The 23,943-nt window shown below is 38.1% G+C and overlaps 1 protein-coding gene across 4 annotated transcripts in view; it reads right to left on the bottom strand.

The window, feature by feature from the left end:
* Positions 1-23,943, bottom strand: part of Pkib (cAMP-dependent protein kinase inhibitor beta) — a 94,777-nt gene that overhangs the window by 34,038 nt on the left and 36,796 nt on the right. For 3 of the 4 annotated variants that reach the window (XM_087911113.1, XM_087911109.1, XM_085690051.2), the window contains one exon: positions 4,643-4,710. The gene's annotated coding sequence lies outside the window, so the exon portion shown is untranslated. The remainder of the gene's footprint in view (positions 1-4,642; positions 4,711-23,943) is intronic. The other variant, XM_087911115.1, reaches the window with a different exon arrangement.

Here is a 23,943-nt window from a genome sequence, read left to right as displayed (position 1 = left end):
ACTATATACTAACTGTAATATGTAACTGTAACTGTATACTATGGACTATACTAACTGTAATAAACTTAACAGTTTAGAATTTGGAAGACTTTTTACTAAAATTTAATAAAACTAGATCTTATTCGCATCAAAAGTATAAGCTTAATATAGTTATTATGTACACGATGGCTCTTATTTGGGTTGAATGAAAAATGTTCTGGTACAAGTTCCCTTGTCGTCCATCCATTGTCCTTGAGGCTTTTAGTCCAAGAGGAGTTCAGTTTTAAATTCCCAGATACACACTGTGCCCTAGAAAACAGGGATTTCAGAAAACCTGAAATGCCGGGGTCTGTGAGGTTCTGACTATATGCAAAGAGAAACGTTTTCGGCATTTTCAGTAGCCCCTAGTCCAGCATATGAAAAAATAAAAAACATCATAAGAGCTCGAATTTTTGTTTTTTAAAAGCAAGCTTGCATAACATTCTTCAGCGAATGTTTATGGGTCACAGAGAGAGAGCTGGTGTTCCTTCCATCTCCTCGCAGAGCCTCTAATGTCTAAAGTACTGTTGATTGCCATGACTAGAATTCTAAGCCACTTCCACAGTAAATTCTAGAAAGCTTTAAATAACTTGAAACATGTTTCGGAGGTGCCTTTCAATTCTAAGATAAACTAGTTATAAGCAGGAAATAAGTATTTCTTTGTATTCATAGTATTTTTCAGCTGAGGCCAAATAAGATGAGCATTTTGCTTTAGAATCCAAAATTCTCCTCTTTCATTTAATCCTTTTTAAAACTTACATCCAGATTTATTTGCAAAACATAGTTAGGTGGAGCTGGAGAAATGGCTCAAAGGTTAAGAGCACTGACTGCTCTTCCTAGAGGTCCTGAGTTCAATTCCCAGCAACCATGTGGTGGTGGCTCACAACCACCTATAATGAGATCGGGTGCCCTCTTCTGGCATATAAGCAGGATACTGTATAAATAAATTAATTTACAAATAAATATTTAAAAAAACATAGTTAGGTTATTCATCTCTCTATTTTTATATGTACATAATAATTAGCACTATACATGCAATTTGTAGTCTTTTAAAAACTATAACTCCTTTTTATTGCCCACATTTTTGCATAATATTCTCCTTGGTACACTGGATTGTACTATGACTATATGATCCTGTTCCAGCTCCATCACAATCTGTGATGGAGGAAAAAAATAGCAACTTTCTTATAATACATTTTAGTGACCTATGAAGGTGACCAGTTGATATTAAAATTAACAAGTGTGTTACAGAATTTTGAAATGTTTAGAAATATTTTAGTAGATTTGTTTTAAGATGGTGATCTATATTTTGCATAAGAAATTTACATGTCCCTCTGCTCTAGATGATCACATACATACTCTACTTTCTTTTTGTATGATTTACTGGAATTGATATGAACTAATGAATGTGGTTAAAGGCAACCAATCAGAACAAAATGAGATAATCCATGAGTAATTTGTCACATAAGCACACTCACATGAACACACATATATGGCACACACACATATACACACATGCAAATAAAGAAATGAGTTTACAGGATCTGAAGAGATAACTCAGCCCTCTCTCTCTCAGCACCAGAATCTGAGCTGAATCTCCAAAACTCATGTTTAAATAAATGCCAGGCATGGTGGCACACCCTTGTAGTTCCAGAGTTGGTGAATTAGAGACAGATGATCCCTAAGGCTTGCTGGTGTGTTCTTAAAATTTAAGAGTTTAGAGAACATAGTCTAAAGGAGAGGTGAGAACAATTAACAACGTAGCTCATGTCTCCTCCTTAACGTACCATAAAATCGCAAGTTATTTGCATTTAAAATTGACCTGTTTTCACAGAATTATATGTGACAGAGCTAAAAAGAACCAGTGACAAAACATGAGATACACAGGCTTTGCAACGGTTTGTCACCTGATCTCGGTGCTTCTGTTTCTTAAAATAAAACCTTAGGTGAGCACATAAGCTGTCTAAACCTCTGCTTAGACACAAAACAAAACCTCCCAAAGTTGAGGAGACTACGTGTGACAATGCATGAGGGGTCAGTGTGGACGACCCATTAATGTTGAGACAACCCAGGACAGGTTAGCTGGTCACTTCTGCTCATCTTGAGAGGTGTTCGTCTTTCTTTAGAAACATGGTCTTCCTCCTGGATTTTCTTTCTTGGAAAAAAGCACAGCCATGGACCTTTAGAAAAGGCACAGCATAAGAGGCAGGACAGCATTAGTAGAGGGAACATGGGACCCCTCTTGGGTCTCAGAGGCCTCCTTGCTAAGTGATGTTTCTATGGAAGACACTCTTGCAGGTGGATACTTGAACAGGAAAGTTGTCTCAAAGAGCACGTTCTACTTTTGCACTGTAAGATTGCTCAGAAGTCCAATTCAGCACTAGAGAAGCTTGTTTCACCTGTGTTAGCTGCTCCTGAAATGGCAGAGGCAGAGCCAGCCTAGTATTAATAGTACAATAGGAATAGAGTGGCGTTGGGGGTAGAAATTCTAATCCTTCTCTTCTGCTGTGACCTTGGGCAAAACGTTAAGGAACTTCCCTCCTCCATGAGTAAGAGACTTAAATTAGACAGTATCCACAGTCCTTTTAAGCTGAGAAATCTAGCGTGTTTCATTCCGGGCTTTTATTAGACATCCACAACACAGGTCTTTCACTCCTTCCATGTAATCTGGACCTTGCAAACATAAATATATCCCTTTACCCACACAGGCCAGACATGTGCTTAGCTTTCTGTCTCAACACCTAGGGACAAAGGGAGGATGTGATTCAAAATATAGAAATCAGCCAGTTTTTTGTTTTTATTTTTATCTAAACAACTACTCAATCGTCTATCTCAGGACATTTCAGGAGGAAGATATCTGGGAATACTGATTCCTTACAACCCAAACAAAACCATTTTCTTTAATGTTAATGACCAAGTAATTTGAGAATCACCATAATAGGAAAAGGCATCTTTCTCAATGTCTGGCACAAAGATCACTTTGCAGTTCCAGAATCTAAGATGTTTGCTGAAAGTACTGGGAAGTGCGGTCAAGAATCCGTCCTGAAACAGTAGTCTCGAAGATTCCACAGAGGCAAACTTAACTCATAAGACAGTTCGTAGATGTTTACTAAGAAACATCATCATTGGATAAAAGCTCAAAATTTACAAAAATGACATAGGAGAGATGGGGCAATGTGATAGTCATGTCGACATTTTTCATTTCCATGGAGCGCTGATTCGTCATTTCATTTGGTTCCTATCACAACCTAAGGAAGCAACTCCATAGCGTGCCTTGTACTGTCAAAATGAACCATCATCAGAAAGTTCAGGTAATTTGCCAAAGATTAGAAAATTAATAAGTAAGTGGATGAGAACCCAAAAGTCATCTCACATAACTAGGAAACAGATCACACCACTACAGGATGTTTAAGAGTTGAACACTCCCTTTGAAATAAATGATTTGCTAGAACTTATCTGATGAGGCTGCTGGAAGTATGTCAAGTGCCTGTTGGCTGGTTTTATTGGCTACCCTGCAAATGGTAAGGTTATTAAAGCAACTATTGATTAGCCAAGATAAAATCAATATTAGCTAGTAAGTAACAGTGATTCGAGAATTTCGCTGGATCATAGAAAGATCTTAAACAGTGATCATTTCAGGTCAACAACCCTCAAATACGGATATTTACCGCTCTGAAACTCAGACATATGCTGTCTAGGTTTCCCAGCTAGTAAGGATGCTAGTGAGTGGCCTTGCTTTCTTGATCTCTCTTTATACCATGGTCCCTCTCTAACTTAATGTATATCCACTCATCATTGGCTTTAGTGATAAATAAAAATAGACTTATTAAACTTGCAGTTTTTGTTTCAACAATAAAGAGTAAAAATACTATCATTGCAGATAACATTTGGAGGACAGATTTCTGTTTGTTTTTCTCTTACTGGTTCCTCTAAATTTACCAAATAGCACATCTGTAAATATGTTTGCTTATATTCAACTCTTCACTAAGTAGAACAGAATGGGTCTGTCAGATTGCCAGATCCAGAACTGGCCCATTGAACACAATTATTATGACACAGTAGTAGACTTTAAAAAATGTGTTGAAACTGAACAAACCTTAGCTATGTGAGATGTAGCATGAGCTTTTTAAAAACCTACTAAAACTGTTAAGCATGGACAATACAAGCCACATGACTTTTAAATGAATAAACATTCTTCTCTTTCCTGTATTCATGCCTGTTTTTTCTCTTTCTTCTTACCTGTGATATAAACTTTCTAAAATATGTTTCCATAAGGTGCCTCATTAGATCAATATGTAACATGCCAGCCTCATACATATGTGGACACATACATACATAAGAGAAAAACACAATGAAAATATCATCAAGAAAGAAGAATTGACCAAAAAAGAATGTAATACTCACTAGCTGTTCATACATTTGGTAAATGTATGAACATTTGGTGTTCTAATTGGTGTTTGGTTTCCTTTATAATATTTTGTGGCTGCCTTTGAAGAGAGGTCGATTTTTCAAATTTTCATGCCCATTCATATTGTGTGGCTATATTTTGTCAAACAAAGGAGCTATTTCTTCCCCCAAGACAATATCTAATTTTTTTAGTATAGAAACATGAAAGGATACTTACAAATCTCTGATTAAAATGTGCTGTTATTTCTAAGAGAGGTGAAGGGCGATGCCAAAATTCTTTCTTTCCTGAAAATGGAAAACAAAAAGGGAGAGAGGAAATACTCATTGGAGAGCCAAAAGGAGGATAATTAAGCTAAAAATGAAATTTGAATATTTTGACTGTGTTTTTGAAACAGGTTTAAACTAATAAACACTATGATTTTCCCGGCTTCCTAAGGAAAAGTAGAACCTCTGAGTCAATGACACTGTGTGCTGAAAATTCAAAGGGATTTCACTCCCAACACCAGATGTACCTAAGATTATCAGTTACAAAATCTATGGAGTAATTAGTGCATCAGCACTGATCAAAGTTGAGAAAAAAATTCATCTCACAGACACAACACACAACAGCAAACAGTTTTGCAGTCACCCACAGAAAGGTCATTTAAGAAAATATGTGACATTACTATATTTTTGAGAAGTTGTGGATATCCATCACACATCTAGAACATGACCTCATGTAGCTCATTTGGAGTGGATGTGAAATGTCTCTTACAGGCTCGCGCCCCTTAACTTCAGTAATAATTGTAGGAAGTGAGACTCAGCTGGAGGGAGAAGGTTACTGGGAGTGGACTTTAGGATTATAGTCGGATCTGGGTCCACCTACTCAACTCTTCCTTTTCAACAATGTATAAGTATCTGTGCCTTCAGTTCTCACTTCCTATGATGACTCCAGCTACCCTGTGTTTGTTTCTTGCCATGATAAACCGTATTCCTCTAGTTGGCGCCTCCAAATAAGTGTTGCTTCTCTCAGATTGTTGTTTCTATCAGGTATTCTTCCACAGGAGCCAGAAATGTAAGACAGACCGACACACTTCACCCAAGTGCCCAGATATGGGGACCACAGAGAAGGAGCCATCTTCGTTCCAGCTATAAAAACAGATTGCATCCACTCAGCTCCTCCTCACAGAATGTCCCTGGGCTTAAGCATGCCGTACCAATAGGATGAAAAGTTGTAGGGATATGACTTTCCAGTACCGGTTCACATTACTCACTCATAGAAATGGGGTGTTTTGCATGTTCCTTTTGTCCCAGGGCAGTGTGAAATTCACACTTTCTACTCTGTCTCAGCAGTCTTCTAGACTATATTCTTATCTGCCGGCTTGCTTCCTGGAGGTTCACTCTTTACCTACATTTTGGGTGAAATCATTTCACAGTAAATCTGTTCATTCCTTTCCAGGCTTACTACCACTATGTAATCAAGCTCAAGAGTCCTCACTTGGTATAAGCCGTCCTGCAGGAAACACCTCCACTCGACTTTCCTCCTTGGTTTTTACTCCAGTCTAATATACCCCAATACTAAAAGTCTAACGTTATTCCCAGGCAGTGGGTGTGTATTTGCCTTTGTGACTGAGGCTCTTTACCTTCAATTTTCTCTCACCCCTTGTTAGCATCTATTCATCTGTTCTAGGTCAACTTGGGCAGCCCTTCCCAGAATCCTTTCACATCTCTTTCAGACTAGGTAGAACACTAATTACATCTAATTGTACTTATCCCATGCATTATAAATTATAAATTGTTCTCAGTGACCGCCTTTATTCTCATGCTAGCTTTTGGTTTTTTGTTTGTTTGTTTGCTTTTTTGTTTTTGTTTTCTTTTTAAAAACCTTTCAAAGGCATGAACAGTGACTCATTTGTATTATCTCTAGCACAATATTTCACAGATTGTGGAAGCAATGCAATAAATAATTTGTTGAACGCCAAGGTGTGTTAGGGTCTTTTGCGACTTACAGCTGCCTGATTGCATATTTTTATTACCTTGTGAGAATTTTAAAAGTAGAAAGAGGACATTTTTAGTTTTGCGCCTCTACCCCACTTGTCATATGGTTTCTTACTGTTCCACTCACTTAGGGACGGCTTCCCTTCAGTAGTCTTACATTTGTAGGCCAAAGAAGAGGAAGTGAGAAGAGGAAGAGAAAAATAAATGACGAAACAGTCATATGGGAAGTAACAAGAAGACAACAATTTACAAACTTAAATATTTATGGACTATCATGCCTATATACACCACTAAAAATCCAAAATAAAAAATGTCATAACCCCATTTTCCTTTTTTAACCATTTGCATATGCTCCTTGATAAAGATCTAGCAGAAGGGGCAAACAGAATTTCACTATGAAGTCACCTGATAAAAAACCATGCATTGTTGCTTGCAGTTGGCTTTTTTTTTTCTTTTTTTTGAGACAAGGTTTCTCTGTGTAGCTTTGGAGTCTGTCCTGGAATTTACTCTGTAAACCAGTCTGGCCTCTGCCACCTGAATGCTGGGATTAAAGGCATGCACCACCACCACCACTTGGCCTGCTATTTGCATTTTTTAAATTATAGTTAAAATCTCTATAATTTTATGCCATCTCTAGAATTAAATTTAGGCTTGCTTTTTGTTTGTTTGTTTGTTTCATTTATTTTGTTTTTTTCTCTGTGTAGCCCTGGCTGTCCTGAAACTTGCTCTACAGATCAAGCTGGCCTAGAACTCAGAAATCCATTTGCCTTTGACTCCCAGGTACTGAGATTAACGGTGTGACCAACCATTACTTGACTAAAATTAAATTTAATTTTAATGTTATAATTTTTTGCCGACTTCTGTCCACAAGATAAACACATGAAATAAGAAGAGACTAGAACAATCATTTTCCTTCCTAGCTTCTTTTTGACTAAAGTCACATACAAAATATTTCTCCAATGGACTTTGAAAATGGTTTTAAGCTCATTATTTTGATTATTCATATCTTAAAACTCAGATTTACAGATAGTATGATAAACATAAATACAGTGAAAATTGAAACTGAATGAATCTCTGATGTGGGATTCCCCACTGTACGCTGTGAATATATTTTATTGCTATTGATGAAAAAAAGTTGCTTGGGCCTATGTTAGGGCTGAATATAGTCAGGCTTCAAGAGATATAGCAAGAAAGTAGGCAGCGTCAGGGAGAAGCCATGAATCTGCCACAGGAGATAGATGTCCGACACCAGACAGAACCTTACTGGTAGGCCACAACCAAGTGGCGACACACAGATTAATAGAAATGGGTTAATTTATGATATAAGAGCTAGCTAGAAATATGCTAATAGGCCAAGCAGTGTTTTAATTAATACAGTTTCCGTGTGCTTATTTTGGGTCTGGGCAGCCAAGACAAACAAGCAGCCTCTGCCAACACATCTCTAGTCATCCTTTTCAATTAAACATTTTATACAAAACTACAAAAGTTCCTGAAAAAGTTTCAAGAAAAGTGAAACTACTATGACCTACTATGTCTGTAGTATTGGCATACTACAAAATATGTATTGACATGACCCAGAGTCGTCTAAGAGGGGAATCGCAATTGAAGGATTATCCAGAGCCAATTGGCCTTTATTTGTCTATGACGGATTGCTATAATTGCTAATTAATGTGGAAGGACCCATCTCACCGCGGGCAGTGAGATGGGTCCTTCCATATGTATTGACATGACCTTCATATGTATTGACATGGTCCTTCATATGTATTGACATGACCCAGAGTCGTCTAAGAGGGGAATCGCAATTGAAGGATTATCCAGAGCCAATTGGCCTTTATTTGTCTATGACAGATTGCTATAATTGCTAATTAATGTGGAAGGACCCATCTCACCGCGGGCAGCACTATCCCTAGGGCATATGGTTGTAGACTGTATAAGAAAGCTATCTAGACAAACGTGAAAGAAAGCCAACAGTGTTCATCTATGACTTCTGTTTCAAATTCCTATTAGAATTCCTGTGCCATCTTCCTTCCTAATGAAGTGTAACATAAAAGCTAAATAAACATTTTTCACCCAAAAGTTGACACAAATCGTGGCATTTGTCATAGCAACAGAGAGAAAACTAGAACAATATCGTACATAATTTTACTTTTTAAGTTATAAAAATTATTAGACTAGTAAGTGCTAAATTATAGTTGCATGTATGTTAAACATTTAAGGATAAATGTAAAATGAAGTGAGAATGTGTTTGTGGTATTTGAACAAGAATGACCCCATTGAATTCTGTAAGGCATATTAACAACCATTGTATTGGGTAGCTTTAAATGGTTGTTCTTATTCTCTAATTAAATTAAATTAAATTTTCTAATTAAATGCATCTAATTTCTCAAGCATGACAACGGTAGAAACAACCATCAGAAGGGAGTTATGATAATTATGATGAAAACCAGGTATGTTATGACTATACCTTCTACCTACAACCCAAAGAATTAGCTTAGGAAGTTAAGTGACACTGTACATGACATACGGGAGCCACGCAACACACGCTTGGTAACGAATAATGCATTAATGAAAAAAATAAACATTTAAAAGGAGGGGCTGAGAATATGGAGGCTAAGATAGTACTTTAAGAATCTTTTTTAAAACTTTTTTTAAAAAAAAAACTGTCTTCTCTCATTTTACATACCAATCCCAGTTCCCACTCCCTCCCCTCCTCCTGTTCCCTCCATCTTCCTTCCCCATTCCACTCCCCATCCAATTCTCAGAGAGGGTAAGGCTTCCCATGGGGAATCCACAACGTCTAGAACATTGCTTTGAGGAAGGACCAAGGCCATCCCTACTAGATCTAGGCTGAGCAAGGTATCTAGGCTGAAGAAGGTATCCCTCCAAAGAGAATGGGTTCCAAAAAGCCAGTCCAAGCAGTCAGGATAAATCCTGATTTCACCATCAGTGGCCCTGCAATCTGCCCCAACCGTATAACTGTCACCCACATTCAGAGGGTCTAGTTTGGTCCTATGCTGGTAATTTAAAAATCTTAAAAGGGATTTTATGCTTTAGGCTACTGGGAAGACTTAACAACTTTTAATGTTAAATTAGACCCTAAAATAATGGGTAGATTCACAGTGAGCAAACAGATCAATGAAAGTCTCTACATGTAAACTCAGTAATAAACAATAAAATCCTACCAAAAGGTGAAGACAGAAAAATTAGAATAATGAGGAGATGACACATGACTTCCCTGATAATTGACCCCCTCCCATTCTTCTAGAGAACTAGAACTTTGAACACAGACAAAGAATTTTACTCCTCCTCGTGTGTTTTTAAGTGTGGCCATCCCAAGCAACTGTTCTATTAAACGTGATCTGTGAGAAGGATTTCTAAGTTACTTCTAGATTACACTCTGAAAGAAAGGAAAGCGGTCTCTTCCTCTTTGCACTCAAAACTGAATCTGTGGGAGGGAGTCATTAATTACAAAATGGACAGAGATCCTATACTACAGACGGTGCAACAAGAAGGGAGTGGCCTCATCCATCAGTGACATAGTCAGGTCATTGTATGTGTCCCTGACCCATTAGTAGAACTGTCAAAAAGGAAAAGCTTAGTTAACACTGTATTTAAGTCACTGCTAATTCTAAGTTTTGTCAGAAGCACCAAACCCATTAATACATATGGCTAATTTTTTTTTTCTTAATGAGAAAATTCATGGGAAGTAATCATAGGAGATACTGGATGAAGGTCATGGAAACATGTCTCAGGTTCACTGTCTGGGGAACTAAAGCAATGGTAGAATCAACAAAGTGATGACAGGAGAGAGAGAAGGAAATCAGGTAACAGCGGAAGAGACAAGGGAGATGCTCAGTAAGTCACTGGGACCAGGAGTCTGCAGCATAGACAGTGGAGGAAATTGAAAATGGAAGATCAACAATTTTTATAGTATATCTAGCTTACAAATGAGAATCAAATAAGATATCATGTAGTGTCCAAAATTGAATAAAGGATTGTTTGCACACAAATCAGAAAGAAGTGACAAAAATCAGCACAGAAAAAAAGGCATTTCTTACTTAGCAGTGGAAAATGATTAAAATCAATAGAATTAACTCAGGCTGGCTAAGACATATAAAGGAATTTCATGTAGTCTATAGCTGTTTAAAATTCATATAAATATCTGGTGAAAATTAAAACAATCAGTTCTTGAAGTAGAAAGCATTCATCAACGTTCTGAAGAAGCCAAGTTCAAGACCTGGAATTGTAAGAGAGACAGAAGTACCTAAGCATCTTCTCCTTTTGTAAGAAACTTCCCTAGCAAAAGGAAGAGGAGATACAGTAAGAGAAGGAAGCAAAGGAAGCAGAGATGTCTTGGTTTAGATAGTGCTATACCTAAGAGACTGCTTACCCCAGAAATGGCAAACTGAAGCCAGAATCGCCTCCTCTATTTTAGTTTCTACATTTTACATTTAAGCCTCAAAGTTAATTAAAAAAAATACAAAGTTTGCAACAAGGAAATAAGAACAAGGCAACATTATAGAAACCTTTATCATTCATGAGATGTATTACAATTGCTGGACAGTCACCAAAACATTCAAGGATTTTCAGGGGATAGTACACCATGTAACATGACCCCCGAGTATCTTCTTTCTCTACCTGGACTAGGCCATTCAATGAGGAAAACACATTTCAGGGAGAAATCAGATCAAAGATTTCTGTTTCACTTTGTACCATGAACTTCAGACTGATCACTGATCAATGTTCCCATGGAACATTTGGGAAGATTCTAGGACTTTCTTTTAGAACCATTGCATGATAGAAGTAATAATTGACTACGTCAACTCATAGAAGCAATTGGATACAAATATGAAGAAAGGGAAAACTGATGAATTTTACCTCAGTGGAGACTTGGGGTTCTATTTAATGTTATTTTAACAGTATTATATTTAGGAAGTTCCATACCTATCATGGTAACATTAGTAACCTGTTCAAATTAAACTCATATGTTTGGAAAAGGCATATCTGTGTGCTCCGGGGCAGTTCGAGACAACCAAGCACTATGTGGTCACAAACTCAAGCCTTACCCTGGGCTATGGGAGATCATTTTTTTCTCTGCATGTAACTTAAAAATAAAGTCTATCTTCTCTAATTTCTGATCTTTCTAGAACCAGAGAGAAGGTGACAGGAGGGCCACAGCAGAGGGTTGCACAGACTGGGCCATCATAGCTGTCACTCACTATGTCCGAGGAGTATTCTTAGCTAAATGTAAAAACTACTGAAGCCATTAAAGTCCAATTTAGAACCTAACGTTTTAATATACTTTTTACAAATATATATTCTCCCTAGAACAATGATTCCTAGGTAAGCTAAATTCTAAGCATTGTATTAGATATATTAACTGATTTAGATATAGTTCAATGTAAGATATTGAATTAAATTTAATTTAAAGGCAGACAAAGGTTTCAGATAAGATTTTTTTAAGACGGAAAAAAAATCAGCCCAAAAATACTTAATGTAAAATGTCTTTTTTCCTCCCCTACTGATCATGACTACATGTCTGATACATCCTATCTGAGTGCACACTTCCTCTAATAGCAGCTTTTCCATGTCTGGGCTTATCTAGCTCTGGGAAAAACAGCAGCTGCAGTGGTGATTCACTAAAGCGTGTTCTGAAGGCTGCTGCCACTGCTGCTGGAAGCTGTGCTTCTCATGTCAGTCTTTGTCTTCCTGTTGTAGGACCCGTCACAGAGTCATCAGCCTGATGTACTGACTGTGTCGATTGCTGTTCCCCTTGTATTGCAATACATCACACAGAGCTTGTTGAAAACACCATCTCATAGACCTTTAAACACCAGAATAACCATACAGTCATGAAAATGCAATTGTGAAAGAGATTATTAAAAAAGAACCAACCCATTATTAAGATGCTGAAAGACTACCTGATTTTCAGTTGAATGATCTCAGCCACCCTCGATGTTGCCCTAAGTGGTTGTTCTCAACCAATCGTATTCCAATTGTAACAGAAATGTCAAATTTAGGGTCATGAGTGGAGTGGTATATCTCAAAATGGTATGTCAAAATCACAATCCCTAGTACCTGTGAATATAATTGGACTTGGGAGTAATTGTTGCAAGGTGACCAATTTAAGCAAAAGTTCCAATAGAATTAGATGAGTCATTAACCAAATATGACCACTGTTCCTATAACAAGAGGAGACAGATATTGATTTTTTTCTAATCACCATGGTGACTGACACCCAGGAGAACAAAGGGTATGTCAGCAACATTAGAATATTATTTTCATGAAAATTTCCCAAGCAAATCGAATGCAGAGAAAATGATACCAAAGGGACCGAGGAATGACAGGAGCAAAGAAGGGAGACCCTGAACTCCTGCTCTGGCATCGCCCTTGAGGGCAGAGACACAGGTGCTAGAGTCAAGACATCTTTGGATAGTGTTAGCTCTGTCGCTGAAAAAGTTAAAACACTCTTTGGAACCTTCAGCTTGTTCATGAGTAGCACAAGATGAAAACGTTCACCAAATTCACACAGCAAGTCTCGGTAATGACGAGCAGCACAACGTCACTCCCACTTGTCTCAGCGCTGGTCCAGACTGGCACTTTACTGGTGACAGAAATAACTACCCCCTCCCAAGGATTCTGCTTTTTCTCTTTTGATCAGAAAAAAATGAGGCCAAAGAAAGATGAGTCAACTCTAAAACATACCCATGTGTCATAAAAATTACGTCTGTACGTCTGGAAATTTTCACTCTTTAAAACTTCTCAAATTTTGTTGGTAGGAACATTTCTAAAATATATCAATTTCTCTTTCTTGTTTGTTTAGGTACTAATATCTACTATCAGTAGATATTTAGACGATATTAGATAGGGTAATATATTTCATATATTTAAATATTTACAAATATTTTATATTTTATCATTGGACCACCTGTAACTTTTATGACTATTAAATATTAAATGATGCATTATATTATTTTTTCATATACCAGAACAGCAATTTCTTGTGGTAAAAGCATGCTTATCTCAAAACATATCTTTTCAAACTTTGCTTAATCTTCCATATATAAAGCTCCATATATCCAGTTATCCTATCCTAAATAATTTCTCTAGTTGAAACAATATAAGTTGTTCACAATTTTATTTGATATTTCTCAACTTTTCCAAAGTGTTTCTCAGACAATAAAGTATTTAAATCTAAATACAACTGTTTACTTTTAAGAAAGACTTCTAAATATTTTAAGATGCAGAAGGGGATGACTCCAGAAAAACATTTCCTGACACATCAGGGTGAATGCTCAGACGAACTGATAGAGGCTGTAGCAACATGGACAAGACCTGCCCAAGCTCAAGCCAAACAAAATCCCAGAACAGATGAAGGCAGGTAAGTAGAAAATCCCAACTCCAGCCAAGATGCTATTTTAAATTGATCCCTTAGAAGAAAGAAGGTAAGTTTTCTTCAATTAAGTGTCTCTGGTTATATCAGCCATGCCTCAGGACAGGCTCATGACTTACAAATACTTGACTAACTGACCTCCACAATTTCTGTGATTGGTTTGGTTTGGTTGTTGAACATTTACACAAAGGATTTTTACTCCACTGTTAAGAAAAATGAAAGTATAAAATTCACAGGTAAATGGATGGTACTAGAAAAAAAAATCGTCCTGAGTGAGATAACCCAGACCCCAAAAGATAAATATGTGATGTTTTCTCTTAAATGCGGATGTTAGTTTTTAAGCCTTCAACAGGCATGCTATAATCTAAATGACCACAGAGAATCATTACCTTATCCTGAGACAACTGAATAACTAGGAGCCAACATCACACCAACATAAAAAGTTATTAAGAACAGAATGCAATTCTGAATGTCAGAGTTAACACTATAAAACTTTTAGAAGAAAATATTGAGAGAAATCACTATAATGTGAGCAGTACAAACCTTCCTGGGTTATACCACCAAAACATAGTGGATAGGAGAAATTAGAGATTAATTAATCTTCATGGAAGTAAAAAAAATGTACATTAAAGGACAACATCAAGAAGTGAAAAGATAGTCTCAGGTGTAAAGAAACTACTTGCCAATCATACCTGTCTGATACAATAGTTTCACATACAGTTATTGTTAGTAACTAACAAAGAGTACTGGCAACAGTACTGATGGACAGGCCTTCGAAGAAAAAATCCACATGACCAATGTACACGTGAAATAATACACAGAATTATTAACCGCCAGCCACATGTTAAGTAAAACCACAATGAAACATCACATTATACACACAATGACAATTATAACTTAATGATACGGCTATAACATAATGACACGTGCTAACAGGCATGAAGAGAAACTGAAAGCTTTATTTATTGTTAATCAGAACATGAAAAAGTACAATCTCTTTGGAAAAGACTTTGGCAGTTCTTTCAACTGTTAAACGAACTCGCCTTGCAACTCAACCTCTCCACTTGTAAATATATGACCAAGTATATGGTCAAAAACACACACACACACACACACAAAGCCACACGATCAAGAATGTTCCTAGCAATGATAAGCATAGCAAGCAAAATATGGGAAAATAAGCATTCATCAGTATAAGTGAAGTCTATCTACAGAGCACAATAGCATTTGGTGATATTGAATAAATGAAGGATTGACTCATGTTTCAACACAGTTCAACATTCAAAATATTATGCTAAGTGAAACAAATCACATTTACATGAAACATCCAAAGCATGTACTTAAAAAAAAAAAGACTTGAGTGCTTGGGCAGAGCTGGGGAATAGTCTGTGAGAAGTAAAAGGGCACAATTAACCGTTCTTAGATTTCTCTTTGGGATGTGGAATAATCTAGAATTACAACAATGCTATGTGATTATTCTATCTACCACTGAATTGGACACTTTCTGCAAATGGAAATGAATATCAGTAAAGAGATTTTTAAAAGAAATTTGTTGTAGTAGCTACTCAGAAGATATGTTCTCTGTGAACACAGAATTAAGATTCTCCAGGATATGTTTAACATGTCTTATATATGTTCTACCTATTGAGTAGTCTGAGGTGCAAGAAATACTGAAATACGTAATCCTCAAATATAAGTGCCTTGTGTTAAAAAGGATTATAAAGTGAGTGGGTTTTAGATAAATGGCAATATTGATTGAAGAACATGTCATTTCCTGGGGTTTCTCTTTTCATTTAAAATCAGCTCCCAATCTATTTTTCTGAATAAACCACACATTTCCAGATGAGAACACATTCTGCTTAACTGTTTAGTAATAGACACAATCAGCCTTTAATCTGTTGGAAGTCACGGGGACTGCACCTTCCTAACTAATGCTGATATCGTCTCTGTGGTTTGTACCCAGCAGTCCTTGTTCTTACAGTGGCATTATGAAAGGGAAAGTAGGATGCAATGTGGGCTCTAGGTGATTGGAGACAGACCTTTGAAGGGACAGTGGGACTCTACTCTTCATTTTCCTTCCTGTCCTATCCATAAAGCAATGAGTTTCTCTGTGGTCCCCGTTGAGAAAGGGCTGCTTTATGGGCCTAAAAGCAACGGTATCAACCAAACGTGGATTCGAATCTACAAAACTGTAAACCTTTCCCCTTCACTAACTGATTATCCCAGGCACGTGCCACAGTGATAGATGTCTGCCTGACACATTTCTTAAGCACCATATGCCCTGACAGCTCTCAGACCCGAGACCTAGGGAAGGAGAATTTGACTATGTCTTTGGCTTATAAAGGAGCAGGGGTCCAGGACCATGGAATGTTAGAATTGAAGCAGCCTTCAGAAAAGAAAACATTTAACTTATCTTATCTCACTTGTGCAGTTCTGCCCCTGGACTCCAGTAGGCCTGCTGACTTGCTGGAGTGACAAGAGCAGAACTAGGTCTTCTGAGATCTGGGCCACAGTTCTTTTCACGACATCACTTTGTCTTTCAAGGCATAGCAGAATCCCAATTTCTTTGCTCTTACCCATAGGAATGAAGATGTATAATAAACCCACCAAGTTTTTTTTTTTTTTAACTTTTATTGGTTCTCTGTGGTTTTTACATCATGTCACCCTGATACTGTCCTTCTCTCCATTCCCCGCTTCTCACCATAGTCCCTAACCTACATCTGCCCTCTGCCCTTGCAACCTCTCCTAACCAAAGCAAAACAAAATCCAAAAGGAAAACCAAAAACCAAACGAACGAAATAAAACTAAGGAGAACAAGGAAAAAGAAATAAAAGGAAAAAGAAAGAGAGGGAGGGAGAGAGGGAGGGAGGGAGGGAGGGAGGGAGGGAGGGAGGGAGGAAGGAAGGAAGGAAGGAAGGAAGGAAGGAAGGAAGGAAGGAAGGAAGGAAGGAAGGAAGGAAGGAAGGGTCAGTCTCCTTGTGGAAGCTGTGGAGTGGCCCGGTGAGTCACACACACATTTCACCCTCTAGTCCTTTCGTCTTCGTTTGCAAGTGTTCACTGCCATGAGTCATTGGTCTGGCTGAAGGCCTCTGTCATCTGTCACAGCAACCACTCACATTGGGCTCTCACCAGGGATCCCCCGCCCACACAACCACCAGTTCCCTCTCCAGGACTTCCTGTGTTCCGCTCATGGAGATCCTGCAGGTTTAGATCTATAGGTTTCTCCCCTTCTTAAGCTCAAACAGTTTATAGTTGAGGTGGATATCACAGCCCACGATCCCCCTTCTCCCCTGGCAATCCAGGCTGTGGACGTCAATCAGCACAGACCCCAACTGCAGCAGAACCACAGACCCAGACATGGTCCTCAGCAACAGCTCGGACCCGGACACCACTATTGCCCGGGTAGCACACAGACCACACAGACAGTGTTTTAAGGAGACTTTCCTTCTATGCAATAGAGTTTACCAGGCCCTGCTACTGTTCAGAAATAGCAGCAAATGATTATATTTAGCCTTTTTATTCATCCAAAAATTTGTTTGCTATCTTCTAATTAATTTGTACAGAAAAATTAACATGGCTGGTAATTTCTGCGTTCTTGCAAAACAAAATAATATGCCATACAGAATAAATGTTTTCATTTTTCTTTTCCTTTGTTAGTTATTTGTCCTGTATTATTTCAAAGAGGACTTTTATTTTACTTTTCTTTCTTATTCATTTATTTACTTGTTATTATTTATTTATTAGAGGTTTATTATTTGTTTTATTTTGTTTTGTGTTTGTTTGTTTGTTTTTTGAAACTGGGTCTCTCTATGTAGTCCTGGCTTTCCTGGAACTAATTATATAGATGAGAATGGCTTTGAATTCACAGAGATCCACCTGCCCCTGCCTCCTGAGAGCTGGGATTAAAAGCACACACAACCATGCCTAGCTATGTTTTGTGTTTATATCCTCTAAAATCAGCTTGAATGGAAATCTCTCAGCTGTCACATTTTTGTTTTGCTTGTTTTTCCAGACAGAATTTCTTTTTGAAATAGCCCTAGCTGTCCTAGAACTCACTCTGTAGACCAGGCTGGCCTCGAACTCACAGAGATCTGCCTGCCTCTGCCTCCCAAGTTCTGGGATAAAAGACATGCATATGCCACCACCACGCAGCTAGCTGACAGATTTTTAAACCACTATTACCTATCCATTTACAGACTTCGCTATCCCTTCTTGTTAAGCTATTGATTCAGTGCAAGTCATATACACAGACAACTCCACATTAAGAAAAGTTTGACACTAAGAGCTTGCTAAGCTTGGATTTTAAAGACTAACTAAGACTATGGCTCTTTTCAAACATGGAAAATCTTGCCTTAACCTGAACGACAACAGAAAATAATATTTTCTTTTTGTAAATTAAAGTTTCTTAATGCCTGTGTAAATGGGGACTGTTCAAATACTTTTAGATAACATAAATAACTAAGGGATCTTGGAGAATGATCTCACATTTAATTCATCAGTATCTTGGTTATTTGTGAAGTCTTGTAAGGCGTAACTTTTTTTTTTAATCTCCTTTGAGAGAATCATGGTTAGGACTAACATCCCCAGTGCTGGTTACTTTGAAAACATCCTTCCAAAAAAGACACTAACATTTACGTTAACGCTTTGTGACAGGTTATTTTGTTCGTCAGCTTGACTGGACTGAGAAACATCTTATCCATTAATGAAGCACATCTTTGGGTGCATCTATGAGGACATTTCCACAGGTTTAACAGAGAAGAAACGATCCACCCGAATATCAGCAGTGTCACCTCATGAGACAGGGTCTGGGACCGAATGAAAAGAGGTGAAGGAGAAAAGGAGAAAGCCAGCTGATGCCAGCATTTCCAGTCTTTCATTTCTCTTCTTCTTTCTCTTCTCCTCCTCCTCCTTCATCATTTTTCCCCTGATTACTTGTGGATGTCACAGAATGCCCCCCATCACCCGTACTTCCCACTCTTCCCTTGTCCAGCCCTCCCTATGGACTTCCCTCCAAAAAAAAATGTTGAGGAAAGGAAAAAGCCCAATTTGTGTTGTCATACAGTTACTAGAGCAAGATCAAATTCCCAGGGGCCACTCCCCTAAAGAAAATGAGCCCTTCCTCACCCTCACTGCCCAATTAGACATCTACTGTGCAGAGCTACGCTTCAGTATCATTAGCTACAATTTTGAAGAGTTCTCTTCGATGGCTTCCAGTCTAAGCTGTTACTTTTTCCGGGGGTGGGGTGGGGGTAGAAGCCATCACAGAAGCCTTCTATGTCTCTCTTTCTCAACTGTGAGTCTGCAGTCATTGATGTCACTGCTAAAGATCCTTCCTTGTCCTTTTCAATCAGCAGAAGCACCGTCCACGGACTTCCACGTGGTATGTGGCAACAGCACAGACCACAGATATCCACCTGGACTCTGGGGACAGTGTGTGTCACAGACTTCAGCATGGTCTCAGGTGACAGTCCAGGCCATAAACACCAACACTTGAGGCAGCCTAGCCCATAACAACATGGCTTTAGGCAGCAGCACAGACAAACAGGCACCCATACGGCTTTCAGTCATAACATGGGCCACGGACATCAATTCTATCTCGTGCTGCAGGAGGACCATAGACCCAGACATGGCCCCTGCCAGCAGCACAGGCCACAGACATCAACATTGCCCTCAGCAAGGTCTTCATTTCACTTCTTGACCCATGAAGATTCAGAGAATTCTACTAACATGCTCCCCTTTCTATCGAACCCCTACTAGGTTCTTTTAAGTCACCACCAACATAAGCCTTGCCTCCCTTCTGTCGTCTTTTCTAGGTGTTTGGTATAGGTGACAAGAAAAGTAACAACACACATAATTTTCTTGGCTTTTATAAATATAAGTGTACTATATTATTTATAAATCTTATTATCTTTGCCAAATCAGTTGACAAATTCTAATTATCAAGAGAAATATATATCTACATCAGAAGTAATTTTTCAGTGCCACTAACTATCTATCCATTTCCTGTGACTGACGTGAGACTAAAGCATGGTTCACTCAAAAAGTCCTCGTGACTCTATTTGATAAAGTCTACTTTTCACTTCTCATGAAAAACATCTCAATTAAAATTTTAAATAACCCCATCCCTCTCTTTAATATTCATATAAAATGTTAGCTCCATTAACACTGGCATTAAATTAACATTGGGAGGTGCTCTGCAGTGCCCAATCCATTTGTTAAAACAAGTAAAAGGCGTTGCTCCCGTAATATCATCAGGCGCTTTGCGTGAACAGGAACTATAAGGAAATCTTTATGGAATTTGTTGTTTTTTCAACACTAAATAGTATTAATGGACAGCGAACACTGATTTTTTTTTCTATTTTATACACAAGCACCAAGCTCTAATACGTTAAGTAAAATATCCAAACTCTCTCATTTAGAAGGTTTACGGGCTTCAAACAAATCCCCCACTCGAAGGTAGCAGTTATAGCACTAAAGTTAGTGTCAATGATAATAACATCAGGGAGCAATTGCTACGTGTAACACAAAGTTTTCAGTAAGCATATAAATGCCAGCTTGGCTAATCCTCCTAACAATTTTATAAATCACACAGCATTATCCCTAATTTACATGAGCACTGCTAGTTCTTTTGCTTAAGTCATGAACTGCCTGGCAGAATCAACTTAAAGGGAAGTGTTTTTGTTTTCCACCTGCAGAGGCTTTCCTCAGCTCATGCTTTCTTGACCCCATTGCATAGCAAGATATCACAGCAGCAAGAGTGGCAGAGGGAGGGAGGGCGGAGGCAGAAGCAAGCTGTTTACTTGATTATGGTCAGAAAAGGGGCAAGAAGACACCCCCAAATCCTTGTCCTATGACATCCTTTCTCCAGTTGGGCCTCACCTTCTAAAGTTTCCAAAATGCTGCTTCCAAGGCACCAAACATTCAGAATTTGAGACTGTGGGAATCGTTTCATAGTGAAACTGTATCAAGAACGCAAGGTTTATTATTCTACCTTATGCTCACTATTCACGTTTTTTAGGAGCTTTTCTTTATGGCTCCTGTAAGTGAGAAGACAGAAAAAGAAAGGTAAACTTAGAACCTTCAGAAACAACAGCAAAAATACTAAAGTTCTAGTTTGGGTGGAAGCCTAGCTAAAGCATAAAGCATAAAGCATAATAGAAGGGATTTTTATGTTGTTTTAAATAATCAAAAGATGCTATCAAATTGTCATTATGATATCTCTTCAAAATAGCTATGATCAACCCCATTTCATGAGAAGCTGTGGAATATTCCTTTACGCTGTGTGAATATATGTCACTGTAATTGGTTTAAAAAAGAAGCTGACTGGCTAGTAGCTGAACAGGTGGGAGAGCCAAACTGAGAAGGATGGGAAGAGAAGAAGGTCAGAGTCAAAGGAGTGGACAGAAGATGCAGGGGAGCAAGACATGCTGGATGATAGACAGGTAAAGACATGAGGCACAGGGTAATCATAGATTAATAAAAATTGGTTAATTTAAGTTATAAGAGCTAGTTAGTAATAAGCCCGAGGTATGACTGAACATTTATAATTAATATTAAGTCTGTGTGTCAGTTATTAGGGAACTGGCAGACAGGAAAGAAAAGTCCACCTACAAGAAGCAATCTGGGGGAAAAAAGGCTTCAAAATGCACAGGTTCAAAATTGACAGTGTCAAGATACGAACTCAGATCATGAATCCAATACAAGTACATAAACTACTGGTACTGGTACGGTCTAGGATAAACAACAACCAAAACCCTATATTACATACAGGATTTGATAATATCCATGGCTTCAGGCATCAACCAGGGTTAAAACATATTCGCCATATGGGAAAGATACCACTGCTGTTTTTTGCATCATGCGCAGAGTCTAAGATCACAACCAGAGTTTCTGAATGCTGTCACGAGCAGCACATGTCTGACGTTAGTCAAAGCCCATATCTTTAGTGATGCCCTTCAGTGACTCCAGCACGAATCACACAGCTACAGAACTGATTTGAGAGAAATGAACTAGCTTACTGAGTACATTGAGGTGTGGCTGAGAGTCAGTGTTTAAGTTAGCCTACTCCCTAATCTTTTAAAAATTAGAAATACACAACTGAAAAAATAGCTCAATAAATACAAATATAATTTGCTGGGGAGAAAAAAATATCACTGGAAAGAAAATTTCAAGAAATTCTTACTAAGTGGTGAGACTAGAAGCAGCATTGCAGACCACCTCAAATGAGAGACTCCGAACACATTGGTTTATTTATTCGTTATTATTCATTAGACCCCCTACAAAATGCTACAGACTGCAGTAAAGCTAGAGCCACGCCAGTTCTAAGAGACTATCCTATTGTTAGTCCTTTGCAATTTAAGACACTACAACAAATTACAATTCTTGTTCTCAATGAGTAGCTGCAATTTGGAGGTAAACCATCCCCCCACGTATATTGAAACTTAAAAAAATAATAATGCATTTATCAGTATTTTGGTGACACTTATATGTGCTCCCAATGAATACAAAGCTGAGAGCAACAATTTCAGATGCAAGTTTTATTGGGTAAAGACAAAGAACCAAGGCTACCTGTTATGGTTTGAATCTGAAATGTCATCTATAGACAGGCTCACGAGGTTTCAATGCTTGGTTCTATAATAAAGTAACTAAATGAAAGCTTGTATAATTGTTTCCTTCACTTAACTAGAATTTAGCTGGAATAACCCCCTAAAGAGCAAAAAAGAACACAGAATATATTATATGTGTGTCACTAAGAAATATGAAGGGGGAAATCATGTTAAAACCTAAGAGGTCACCGGGTGGTGGTGGCGCTCACCTTTAATCCCAGCACTCTGGAGGCAGAGGCAGGCAGATATGTCTGTGCATCGAGGCCAGCCTGGTCAACAAGAACTAGTTCCAGGACAGGCTCCGAAGCTACAGAGAAGCCCTGTCTTGGGGAAAAAAAAAGTCTTGATGAATTAAGATCAAACTGGGAAGGCAGAGAATCCTCTAAGGAAGTCAAGGAGGAAGAGAGACCGGGCAAATCTGCTATGTGTGTGAAGACACCGCTACTGAAGATCTTGCCTTCAACAGAATGACTCATTTTATCTGACTTTACATCAGTTTTTACATCTTGGTGCCACCCCTACAATTTAAGGATGTCTTTGCTACTCTTCTGGTCCTCTCCAATACCCCCACAGTTCTCTTGCCCCTCATTCCTGTCACCTGGGTCCCTGGCTGACTGACTGCATGCCTAGAGTTGTGGCTGGTGGCCCTCTTCATTGAGGAGCCAGGGTCAGTGAGAATCAGCTAGGTGAGTGGACAAACATAGACGTCCCTCAAATTCAAACGTTGCTTTAAAATTGAATGCATAAGCAGAATTCACTGAATTCCTATGGTTGGTATTTTTTTCAACTGGGGTACAAAGTGTTTAAATATCTTACAGCAGTTCTGTTAAATCAAAGTAATATTTATGCAACTTCACTGTTTTAAAGCAACACTTAAATAATAATGGTATCTATGTAATATAGAATTTTTTGCAGGTTCATCGGATCTGTTATTTCATAGAGCCAAAAGTTATATTGGCCATATTCTACATGTGCATACATTAGTTCCATAAACAAATAAAATACATTATTTGGAATTTGCCCTAATAATAAAGAAGAAAAATTTCCTAAAATATTATATATAAAGGAAAACATAGCTCACAATATTGTAAAAAAATAAGATTACTATCAAGTGAGACAAAACTCCAAAATAATACTTATTTCCTTAAAGTCAGCATTGCTAATTTCAAGCCCAAACTCTCATCCTAGTAAGTGATTATTTGTAACAAAAAATAAATTCCCTTCTTCACAAAATTCTTTCTCTGAAAATAGATCATTGGATGGAAAAAATGGGATCTAGAAACTTAGGGTGGAGACATGGAATATCCCAATGAAGCCAAACAATCTCCTCAATGCTGGTGGATTTTCTTTGTCAATAGAGAGACCTTTTATACTGTGAGGAGGCTAATCCTGCCCTGTCTAAAACTAGTATGCCTGAGGTATGTAACACACAAGTAAATGATGTTCTCCTCAGGACCAACCCTGCTACAGCTTTGTTTCTTGATTTATGACTCCACCTCCCAGACTCCAGAAAGTAAAACACAATATATGCTCCATGTCAAA

The sequence above is a fragment of the Myodes glareolus genome, chromosome 1 (assembly GCF_982192425.1).
Source record: "Myodes glareolus chromosome 1, mMyoGla1.1, whole genome shotgun sequence".
NCBI lineage: Eukaryota > Metazoa > Chordata > Mammalia > Rodentia > Cricetidae > Myodes > Myodes glareolus.
Note: the sequence above shows the minus strand (reverse complement) of the source record. Positions and strands in the feature narration are given on the sequence as shown.